Below are 12,886 nucleotides of genomic sequence, written 5' to 3'. Positions count from 1 at the left end.
TACTGCCTAGTACGCCTTTGATTCCTCTTAGGCTTGATCTTGGCATGGTCCCAATAGAAGAGATTGTCAGTGCAAGGCCAATTATGTACTGGAAGAGGCTGTGGTCAGTGCCTGAACAGGCTGCGTATAGAGCGGAACTTTCTGAGATTTTGTCTCTTCTTATACATAAAAAGATCCCTTGGCTTCAGCACATTCATGCTGCTAGTACCCGGTTAGGTCTTTCGGAACTGTGGGAAAACCCAGAGACTTATTGCCTAGGGGTATCAAAGAAGGAACTTCTTTCCCATATACGCACGCAGAACGCTCAGATGCTATCGAGCTCTACATCACTGGGTAGGTTAACATCCGAATTCCTCCTAGTGAAATCTGGACCCAAAATTGAGGAATTCTTGGATATAATTGAACCCCCGCTAGCTCGAAAGCTATATCTTCAGTTAAGGTACGGCACTCTACGTATTGGGTCTTTTACATCTAAATGGGTAAAATCTAATACCGAAGTTTGCCCTGCATGTAATTATAAAAATGAGAATGTAACCCATGTATTGTTTTTTTGCCCTGCCTATACTGCAATTAGAAAATGTTGGCTGATCCCTATTTGTAAGAACTTGGGATTCTTGCATTTTACACAGGCTTGCAGGATATTGACCTATGATAACCATCCTCCCATTGTGTTTGCGGTTTCACGCTATCTTTTTAGCATGTGGCGTAGGAGACAAACCTTTTTAAATTAATTGTTGTACCTACTGTTTTTTATCTTTGTACTCTGATAACTTCTAGTTTAATTCTGTTTTAACATGTTATGACTATTTATTGTTTTATCGATGTGCTGATGTATTTTATGTGCACTTTTATGGTCAAACGACCGAAATAAAGTTATCAATGAATGAACGATAACTGGTGGAATGGTTCCGACCAGAATCCGAGAAACGATGGTTATTTTAGGACAGGGCGATGGCCTGGACATCCCTCTGGAAAATTCCGTTCCTCCCTCGGCAACATCGACCACGCTACCTCCTGCGATCCCCTATTACTCGCACCTTCCTGCAGGTCTGGAACGCGGTCGCGGTCAAGAAAGGGCTTACTAACTTCCCCTCTCCGCTTACCCCTGTCCTGGACAACCCGGAATTCCCACCAGACAATGCCCCTCATGCATTCCCGTAATGGCGAGGCATCAGCTGCATCTCCGCCGGCCACTTCTTCGACCTACAGGGATTTCTCACTCTTGCAGACATAATCCAAGGCTATGACGTTGTCTCCCCCCACTTATTTCAGTACTTCCAGATCAGGCACTGGCTCACGAGTCCAGACATCGCCCCCCTAGTTGGTAGACCCATGACGACTTTTGAGAAATGGCTGGGGACGAAGGACTCGGACAGACATCTTATTTCAGACATCTACAAAATGCTCACGCCCCCTGCACCCTCAGCAAATACAGCAGGCCAGAAGCCTGGGAGGCAGAACTGGGGAGGGCCCTGTCACCCAAGGAGTGGAGTTCTGTGTACTATAGGGCCTCTCACACCATTCGCAACACGGCGGGTAGGGAGGCCGCGACAAAGCTGGCCATGTACTGGCATCTCACCCCTGTCCGGCTCAATAAAGGTAACCCAACACGTACCGTGCTGTGCTGGAGGAGCTGCGGGTAAAAGGGCACCCTGACTCACCTCCCCTGGGAGTGCTGTGAAGTCCAGGACTATTGGAAAACGGTCTTGGACGACATTGATTCTACCTTTGATACTGAAATCCCTAGATTTACACCATCCTCAGCCTAACTAATGCAATCACCTTTCCCCTAAAATCTCCTAGAGGTCGCCAGATGGGGATCGCCGTGCAAGCCGCAACACAACACGTTCTGTCCCTCTGGGGTTCTAACACCAGGCCAACTCACACGGGATGGTTGCATAAAATATGGTTCACCTTAAGAATGGAACGTATCCACGCCACACACACACTTTACGGCTGCTTAACCAAAGGTATGGCTCCCGTTACTCTCCCTCCTGTCTAAAGAATTCGACGAGATCACATGCCCCAAATACCTTCGCTTGCTACGACTCACAGAGACCACACATGATTCCTTGTGATCCTATGGGTAACTGCAATAGTTATTACACGATTGCATCTGGGTATGTTTCACATGTTTGGCACACTGGGTGGGGGAAGGGGGAAGGGGGTTTGGGTGGGTGTTTTGGTTATGGTTTTTGCTCCTACTACTTCGTCATCTCACTACACGTGATATTTGCAACCCAGGCACTGTACCTTTGCTACGTCAACTTTACCTAGCCATCTATTTGATTGGTAGAGACTGTGTACTTATCTATCTTTATTGCCCTTCATGTCTGATGCATTTCCATCGCAATGTAGTGTCTACTGTTGCTCTTAAAATCAATAAAACAAAAAAATGATTGCGTCTTGTCTTGCCCCGGTTATCAACGTTTTAGTGTCAGAGCATCAGCATGACTTTGTTCCAGGCAGAGACACTGCAGCCCACATTAATACAGCTATCTCTGTTTTTGATGTTTCTTGCCTGTTAGTACAGCGTATAGGGATGCTGATGTTAGATGCCGAGAAGGCCTTCAACGGGGTGGTCTATGGCTAACAATGACAACGCTTGGCCTCGGTCAGAGGTTTATCTCTGGTACCAGAAACTGTACAGCAATCGACAGCTTCGGTTAAAGTTAATAGTCTTTCCTCCTCTTTTTTTGTAGTTCAAAGGGGCACGCAACAGGGGTGTCCCTTATCCCTGTTGTTGTTCCCTCTTTACATTGAGCCCTTTGTACAGCATTTGTTACGTAATGCAAGGATCCCACTAGTATCTCTCAATGGCTTAGAGCTCAAAGTAACAGCATATGCAGACTATATAGCAGTCTTTTCCAGTAGGCCTGAAGACTCTATAGTTAAGATTACTTCAGAAACCCAGCGTTTTGGGTCGTTTTCTAGGCTATAAATTAAGTTTAAATAAAACACAAACAATATTGAACTATCAATCAAATGCGGGCCCGGCGGCTTTGGGGATTACACGAACAGCAACATATTTAGGGGTTTGCATTTGCAGTCAAGTAGTCAAGGTAATCGCGCTCAATTATGAACTATTGTTAAAGAGGGTTGTTTCAAATATGTGTAGTTGGCATCGGCTTCCCATTAGTATTGTGGGGAGATGTAACATCGTTAAAATTAATATTTTGCTGAAGTTTTTGTATCTATTTCGTACTATTCCATATAGGGTTCCTCTGGCATTCTTTAAACGCTTGGAGGGTGCTATAGGTGGGTGTTATAGGTTGCTTAATCTGGAGTTATCGACGTGCTAGGAGAGCCTTACGTTTTATTAAACTAGCTTATACTCAGGTGTGTTCATGCTCCCAGATTTTAAATTATATTTTTGGGCCACGTTTTTTGGTTGAATGCAAAGTTTGTTCAAGGGACCTGATAGTGGCATTATGGCTTTCCAATCAAATGACATGTGACGCTGGTGCGGGGTTTCTGTTACACAAAACCACTGATCCTAACTATAACTAAAGGTTGCGATTTAACATTGTGAGAGATATGGCAAGATATCTCTAAGGCACACACTTTTTCATAGTTGCATTTTTACACTAGGTTATGGGGATATCCTGCATTACCCGAAGTATTTCACGACTCTGTTGGAAGTAGGTGGCAAAGCAGGGGCATAGTACAACTAGGCCAGTTGTTTGATGGACAAGGGTTCCAGTCGTTCGCTGCCTTGCAGTAAGAATATGAGCTGCCACAGACTACGTTTTTTAAGTATCTACAAATAAGGGACTGTTTGTTACGCAGCCTGGGTTTATCACAGATACCAAGTCCCTGTGAGATACTTTCTGTACTCTTTCTGACTTTTGGCCGGGGGTTAATCGGCAAAGCCTATAAGAAACCTTTAGCTACTGCCAGTGATGATGGTATACAAATTGCAGCAAAATTAAGTCGGGTTTTTCAAACCTATACAACTAGTAATGAAATACAGGAATCCATGGCGACCATAGATACAGCAGTAGCATCGGTCAACCTGAAGCTACAGCAACACAGGGTAATTTTTAGGCAGTACAATACCCGAGCTAATTTCTAAATGGGTTGTGAATCAATTATCTTCACCTAAAGCATATTGTCCAAAGTGTGAAATGTATGCTGCTGATTTACGACATATGTTCATTATGTGTCCAGGGCTGAGTGTATTTTGGCTTAAAGTTAATGATGCTCTTTCAATTTTGGCTGGACACAGTAGTCAGATGACAGAGAAGGAAATTGTGTTGGCGTAATACAAGATCGAGGTTTTCTTTCGGGTTCATTTGTATCAATTTTAATCGTATGTGCTCGTTTGTGCATTGCTCGTGTTTGGATCCAAAAAACAGGACCCAGTATTAATGAATTTTGGACTCTGCTTCGTGAAATATATGAAATGAAAATGGCTCTTGCCAAAGCTAGAGGTCCACGCTCGTGGCGAAAATTTAAACGGATGTGGTCTGGTATTCAGTAGGACTAGAATTGTATTGTACACGTACTCTGTTGGAGTTTATATCTAGCAAGATATATTTGAGTATATAATTTATCTTTTTTTTGCCCTTTCATGTTACTTTGTTCTCCCTCTCTCTTGCTTCTTTTTTGAAATGTGTTAATGTGATTTCCCGATGTGCTCGCTTCCTGCATATTGTTATGCATTTATGGCTAAATAAAATAAAACAAAATAAAAAAAGAAGTGAATTCCAGCTCAAGAAGTGAGATAGGTGGTAACACTGGTCGTCCCTCCTTCTGTGAATGGGGATGAGCTATCTAGGAGGGTCCTGGGACTGAATAGGAGAAGCCCTCCTGGCCTCTCCAGATCACCAGATGAAGTACTGAAGCTTCCTTTGTTTTCTCAACTGTTTGTGTCCATTCTCGTATAGCTAACCCCTGCTAAGAGGCCACCAGTTAATCCCCACTGGCCTTCTCTGTGCCCAGAGGTGAGCCTTTGTCCTTCAAGTCAGAGTTGTCAACTCTCCCAGCCAGTATATGTAATCCAGCTTTGGATGTGTAATGAGTAGCAGAACTGGCTTTAAGCCAATTCTGGCCACATCACCTAAAGTGCATTTTACAAAGTTACTTTTCTGCTTAAGTTGTCTAAAATCGCACTTCACCATAAAGTAAGCTTTTACAAACTAAGTAGGAAATAACTCTGAAGCATTTTTCTAGCCCTTTCTTTGGCAGAGTTGGAAAATAAAGACTTTCATCTCACCTAAACAATCTAGCCTTGCCTACACAGTGAAATAGCATTTTATTTTATGATGCGTAGCCAAACCAACTTCAATATGTAGTATGCTCTACTTTTATATATAAGCAGCTTGCAGGAACATACTTTTGTCATACAAGCAGCCCAGATATGACATTGCCAGAGATTCATTTAAGGCACCATTCATGCAGAATATACATGGAAGTTAACTCGCCCAAAGTTCCAATGCACAGCAGGTTTTGGAGCAGAAGCACAGGCACTTCCCTATTGTTTAGCAGTGGTACAGTGTACAGAGTTCTAAAGCCAGCACATTGGGACATGCAACTTGCAAAAATTGGGGGACCATGACAAAAATGAGGTGTTTTCTCACACTCATCATAAATTTGGATAGGTCTTATTTAAGTTAGTTCTGTGTCCCCTCCTATGGTGATCCATGAGATTTGCAAAGAATAGTTTAGGGACTGGCCAATATAGTTGGCAGATTTTGTCCAGGATATAAGTATTTCAACTTTAAAGGCTTTATTTCGATAACAATATATCTTAAAAGCAATTTACAACACATTTAAAATCCACAATAAATACAACATACTTGGTGGTATACAAACTGACTTAAAACAACAATATATATATATTGTAAAAACAATCATTAAATAGATAAAGAAAGCCTTTTGGAACGGATGGACCATGACCATCCTAAAAATTTGGACACAGCACATGAAAACAAAGTCCAAGTGTCTGACATCAAGATACGTAGCGCTACACTATAATGTTAAGTGCCAAGTTCTCTACATATTGGTTTTAACCAACAACGCCTCGGGACGTCGTAGGCCGGGCATTCGAATAACAAGTGGGCGACAGACTCTACCCGTGTCATGCAAATGGGACAAAAAGGTGAGGTCTGTTGAGGGTATAAGTATTTAGTTATCTAATTTGTTGGCCCTAATGTTGATCATCATGTGCTTATTACCATACTGCAGAAATTTAAATCACCCGCAACAGCACTGACACTAAGTGTATGGATATGTCCAGGTACCATCCCAAGCTTTTGTTTTCATTGCGCTTTGGCCAAATGTTCCCCAAAACTCATGAAATGTCATCCCATCTGGTGATCTTGACATTTGCAGTAACAATCACAAGAACAACTTGCTATAGTTGGGTCATTTATTACCTACTACAAATGTTCATGGGTCGGTCTACTAAGGGCAGTTAAATGTTCTCTCAGATCGTCACTGGGTGACTGCAGCACTGCCTAAAAGCGGGTTGAAACAGATTCTCTGAGCCATGCCTTGGTGACAAGAAATAGACTATTGCTCTTGGATCAACCCATCTGGGGAGGGGTGGATGACTGGTGATCGAAGAAGAAACATGGGACAGGGAAAAGCTCAGTTTTCAAAATTTATAGGATTTTCCATAATTGTACCATACTGAGAAAATACACCAAATCTTCATACAGAACAATAGCAAGTCGACTTCTAGTTTTCAATAACCTCAATATTTTCTAAGTGTTAATGAGATGGACATGTTGAATTATTTGTACACAATTTACAGCATTGTGTACTACTGTAATTGCTCCTTCAGATATTTGGAGTGAAGACCAAACAAACATGATGACGTTTCAAAGCACACCACAACAGTTTAAGAATATGATAACTAAGAAAAGCAAAAAATCTGATGGAAGCACAGGGGGATTTGATCTTGACCTCTACAGTAAATGCTTGGCTGCTCACTCAATAACCATTAACGAAGCTTAAAAGGTCCTTCAAGTACTCATTGGATATACAATAAGGCAAGAAATCTTTTGAAAATAGCAGAGGAAAGTGAAATCCTGTCAGAGGTGATTGCAGTCATCCGCGATCTCTCCAGCGTTTAAACCAAGTGGTACACCTGGACAGTACTTCATAGAAGTTCATAATTCCTGGAAGGGTTGCTTCTTTTTGCTCTTCAACTGTTTACACAGTAGAGCCTGGGATAGGATGATATCCAAGATTTGCTGGGAAAGTCCAGACAGTCCCTATCTCTTTAAGTGTTAGAGGGCTCAATTCCCAGGTGAAAAGGGACAGTCAGGAAGTTCCTCAGCACAGCTCAAGCTGATGTTATATTTCTGCAGGAAATTGACTTGAGAAGTTAGCAGGAGCATATGAGACAGCATTTCCAGAGGCTAGCTACACCTCAGCACATACCAAGCATAACGGAGTAGTTATCTTAAAAAGGGAGCTCTTCATTATCCGTTTTGTAAGCAAATTAGGCAAGGAAGAGAGATTCTTGATATTGTGTAGTTCCTTGGCAGCACAACATGTTACTTACTTTAGAATCTATGGGGCATATATACAAGCACCTTGTGCCGTTTGTGCATCACTTTTTCGGACGCACCGGCGGCTCTGGGCACTGGCCTATATTCACAACACCACGCAAAGCCACCCTGCATGTCTTTTCATGGCCTTATAAATACGACCCCTTTTCATGCATCACTCTGCGTGAAAGGGGTGTGTCATGGGTATTGCTGTTGGTGTTCCCACACAAAACCCATGCATTCTGCCGTATTCCCAGATTTTCAACATTTTGTCAACCCAGGAATGTGTCAGAATCCTACGCCTCGCTAGGCGCAACGAGAAATATTTCTATTTCTCCTCGTTTTTTCCTCTTTCTATGCGTGTTGCATTCTGCAGCACGCATGGAAAGAGGACAACATCATCATTCACCCCACAACACAATCATCCCTCCAACTCAGGCACCCTTGCACACGGGTGCAAGGATGCCTGTGTTGGCGCAAGGCAGCCAATTGTGCGCCAGCACAGGGGAAAGCTTAGGCATTTGTCAAATTGTTGTAAATATGACGCATCCCTGTCCTTTTAAAATGATGCAGCAAAATGGCATACGGCGCAGTGCGGTGCCATTTTGTTGCAAATTAGGCCCACAGTGTCTAACGTCCGACTGAGCGATATTTGGAGGGTTTTCATTTCAATATTTGGGACTATACATAGCAAAGTAATTGCTGAAATGATTATACATTGGTGAGCAATGCTTTGGTTCCCTTGGTAGAGGAAGGTGAGATGAGGCGTTAGCGATGTCAGACCGCACCCTGAAAATGATCTGCCTAAACATGAGAATGAGTATGCCCAGGATTAGGTCATAGAAACTCCACCCGGACCGTCTATACAGAAAGGAAATTGGGAAACAGATTGATGTGTACTTTTGTTTGAATAAGGGAGTGGATGCTATGCCTGAGGGAATGGGGGACACTCTGAATGCAAAACTAGAGACAAAAGTGAGGAATTTGGAGCATAGAGCAAAGCCCTCTATGGTTCTTCTACGCTTACTAACATCCGCAAGGGTGCAATTCAGGAATATATTCTTACGAATAGGACTGAATTGGCACAACTCCATCTAAGATGTTTATCCTATACAGCCCAAGATAAGGTGGGCTCACAGTTGGCGCAGCAACTACATGGTAGGAGAGAGAGGGTGTATATTAAAGAAATTGAACAGACTCAACAGGCATTATTGAAAACCAAAAAAGACCAATTGGTGGAAATGTATTATTGCTATGCCTCCTTGTATGATTGGTGTGACCACTTATCCTCCCAACTAGGCAATACACAACTGCGGGACACCTATCAAGAATTTCAGTGAGGCAGAGAGAGGAAATGGAAGAATGCACAAAGGTTGTCAACATTCTGAAGAACAACAAAGCCCCACAATCTGATGGCTTTACAGGCAATATTTTTAAAGTGTAATAATTGTGTCTGGTGCCCACATCTCTTTTGGACTACTTTGCAGGGGCTCAAATGGTGACTCTCTATAAGAGAAGTCATAATGCCAGTGATACGTTAAGTTGTAAAGGATTTACAACTTTGCTCCTTATACTGGTCTCTGGAATGTGGATGATAAGCTGTTTACTAAGAAAGTGTCCTCTAGACTTGAAATGATCTTCCCTGATCGGTTATATCGGGCTGAGATTTACTAGTTTATCAAGCAGCGCAGTGCAGCAGCTGCGAAACCTGCGCCACGCTGCGTGAGAAGGAGAAAGCAGGTGAGCGTTGCATTTCCAGAAACATGGCACTCTCCTCCCCTCTCCCTAGCGCCGGTGCATAAATGTGCTGCTGTGCGCCAGGCAAATACCTTTGAACCATAGTGCAAGGGTGTCTAACTGAGACTAGTATAGCTTTTGGACTGTAAGGATGCCCTTCCACTACAACTACTATGCTTAGGCTAACCTAAAAACTTTCCACATCATACATGTGTGCTGTACAGTGCAGCACACATGCAAAGTCGGTAAAGAAAGGAGAAATGAAAGCATTTCTCCATGATAGCGCCTGGTTGAAGAGGGAACTATTTTCTGACGCTAAACCATGTCTACTTCTTTAAGTAAATGGGGCTTAGCATCAGAAACCTTGGGCGGTTGCATGAGAAGGCCCATGTGCCACCGATGATACGCCCCTTGGGGCTCAGCATCGCTATGCACTGCTTTGCACTGCTTTCGAGTGATTTTTCCAGCGCTAAATAGTTTTAGCGCTGGAAAGTAAATTAGTAAGAAAACATTTGTCATCGATTTGCAACACTTTTGTAATGCAAACATGGTGCTAAAACTTAGTAAATATGATCCGTTGTGTATTTGTAAAGGGTGCTATCCGAACGCTGAGCAGGCGTGTGTGTGTAGTTGTTTACCGCTTTTATGTGATTCAACAGTTCTTGAAAATGAATCGGAATAGCAGGGCAAAGCAGTCTTGTTTGGGGAATCCTTTCGGACTGCTATAGGAAAGCTCAGACTGTTTATGGGATACATAGCCAGTTTAATTGGTTGAAAGATATTGCTAGACTCCTGAATCTGACACTGCTTCACAGGCAGAAGGGTACAATGTGTAAGGAAAATATATTCAGCCTCTTTTCTTCAGGACACATTGCCCAAGAGCAAGACCTCCAAGGTTTTACCAGCCATCTGCACAGCAGCAGCGCAACCTACACTCGCCTATGATCGACCCCTTCCTTGATGCATTACAAGTATTCATGCTCTCCCCATTCCCCATAGAGCGTGTCACTGTCTCCAGCCACCTTCTGCCACGACATTAAAGCTCCCCACCAATGAGATGTCCACCACGTTCTGACCTAATAGGCTGCTCTTCAGGCCTCCTATGTCCTAGGAAAAACGTTGTCACTTCAGAGAACATTCCCGGATGACTGCGAGACACCATGGCTAGGGCCATAAAGGAGTTCGACATAAACCCCTCCTTTTCTCCAAAGATCTACAGCACCCACTAGACAACAGGAAAGCTGCAGTACAATGTGAGCAGGTCTGCCTGGCACCCTCTGCATTGTGCCCCTTAGCTGTAACGTATTTGTAATAAAGATGTATTATGTTATGTTAGTGGGCGAGCCCAATGTGTGCCCAGGTAAGAGGGGTGTTCCTTACCTCATCCTTTTAACCATGGACATGATGGTTAAGGCTGTGGGGGGAGAGGCAGAGAGAATAAAGGTGCCCGGGACACACTCCTCATGGCTCAAAAGTAAATCCAGTGTCTGGCGTAATTTCCTGTGATTGCGGTGCTGACATACGTGAGGCCTACCGACCCCCAAACACAACTGGTGACGAGCGTGGTCGATCCCTAGTGCCTCACCTCTTCACCTTGTGTCGTGTAACGCTCTAGTGGTTGGGTCGCGTGTGTGACCATGAATGCCAGGAGCGCTTGCGCGAGATCACGATAGAGAGCTGAGCCGCGCTACGCGGTAATTGTCCTGGCGCTCTCCAGTTTATAATAAAGCAGTTTCCAGTAATCTACGGTGTCTGCCTCTTGCTTTATCCCAAGCGCCTCTCTACAAATTGGCGACGAGGCTGGGGGAGGCAGACACTTCGCAAGCAGCCATATGCTCAACGCACGTGCGCTCGCAACGCATTCCTGCACCCCGGTGACGGGCAAACATTCCTGGAAGAGCAGCTCCACAGGGCCACTGAGGATGGGCGGAAGCGGCGGGAGAGCTCCGTGAAGCTGTGCATCCTGCCCCAATCCCTCCTCTTGAGTCACGGAGCCTGATTTCAGTAACAGTGAGTGCTGAGTGCCCCCCTCGCGCTGGTGTGATAGGGGGCGCACAGGAGCCTCTTGCAAGGCAGCCTAGGAAGGAAGGGTGCACAAGAAACATATGCTGAGCAGCCTGAGACCTGTAATGGGCATAGGAGGACCTTGCCAGACAGCAGCTGGCATTGAACTGACCACCTCTGGCTGGCGAGAGTGTACAAACACAACCAGTGAGGACATATTGATCAGCAGGCACCAGCAAACAGTCCCCATCAACAACCTACCCACAACCACCTTCCAAGGGCACAGGGCAGACACTGTTGCATCAGGCAATAAATTGCGCCCCTCCCCACGCTCCAGCCTCTCTGGCAGGCCTGCAGTGCCCTGGGGCACCTGACCCTGGCGCACCGAAGCTGAGACCACGTGGGCGAAGACCTCTGGGCCCAGTACAGTCAGCTGATCAGCAAGATCAGGGTGCGCCTAGAAGCCCCCCCACCCAGAACATAAGAGGCCCCACCACAAAGGCAAGCCACTATGTGCGCACAAACCTTCTCCCTCACAACCCCGGTCCGCTTCCTGCCAAAGCCAGGGGATCTGGCCATGAAATGGGAGGATTGGAAGGCGTACTTTCTGAACTACCTGTCGGCACTAGAAGACGAAGGAGACAAAGTCTTTCCGAGTAAGCGGAAAAAGAAGATCCTACTGCATAATTTGGGCCCAGAAGGTGTCAGAGTGTATATGAACATGGTAAAGAAGACCAGGCCCCAAGACGATGACGATGTGTTTCAACATGCGATAGAAGACCTTGACAGCCATTGGTGTGCACTACGATAGACCGTTTCAACTTCTTTCAACGGAAACAGACCACAGGAGAGTCCATGGACAACTACGTGGCGGCGTTAAAGAGGTTGTTGTTACTTGCAAATTTGGGACGCTACATGATGACTTCATACGTGACCAAATCATCATGCATACTGTGAACACGTCCATACAGGAAAAGCTATGGGTTAGTGGAGATGCCCCTCTCAGATAGTGGCAGAACTCTCTAAACGCTGTGCAGAAGCAGCGCAGAAAGACATTGCTAGCAAAGCCACAGTGGGCAAAGTAACAGAGGCAAACCCACAGGAGCACAAAGCGTCGCCGACAGGGGGCATTAGGCAACCCAAGAAATATACATCCAAAACCCCTGCCCCCCAGAGGACACATGGGCAGGACAAGACTACTTTCTACAGATGTGGCAGCAGGGCACATGCTTCCAACGACAAGTGATGCCCAGCCTTCAGAGCGAAATGCTCGTACTGCGGAATCATGGGACATTTCGAGAAAGTGTGCAGACGCAAGCCCAGAGGTACTGTAGTGAAGTATGTAACGCAGGACTCAGAAACAGAAGAAGGGCCGGGCGAGGATGAAGAAGACTGTGTGCTATGCATAGATGACCAGGTTTTAGTCATAGACTGTTCCAGACCACGGTAGCCGTTGTGTGACCTATCCTTCGGAGGGGTACAAGTATCCATGGTAACCGATTCAGGGTCCCCATACACCATCATCCAATGCAACATTTGGGACCCTGATTTGGCACACACCATAGGCACGCACTTGTTCCCCACAGACATCCACCCAGTCACATTCAAGGGAGAACCAATTCCCATGGTAGGATTCCGCCCAC

The sequence above is a fragment of the Lissotriton vulgaris genome, chromosome 3_1 (assembly GCF_964263255.1).
Source record: "Lissotriton vulgaris chromosome 3_1, aLisVul1.2, whole genome shotgun sequence".
NCBI lineage: Eukaryota > Metazoa > Chordata > Amphibia > Caudata > Salamandridae > Lissotriton > Lissotriton vulgaris.
Note: the sequence above shows the minus strand (reverse complement) of the source record.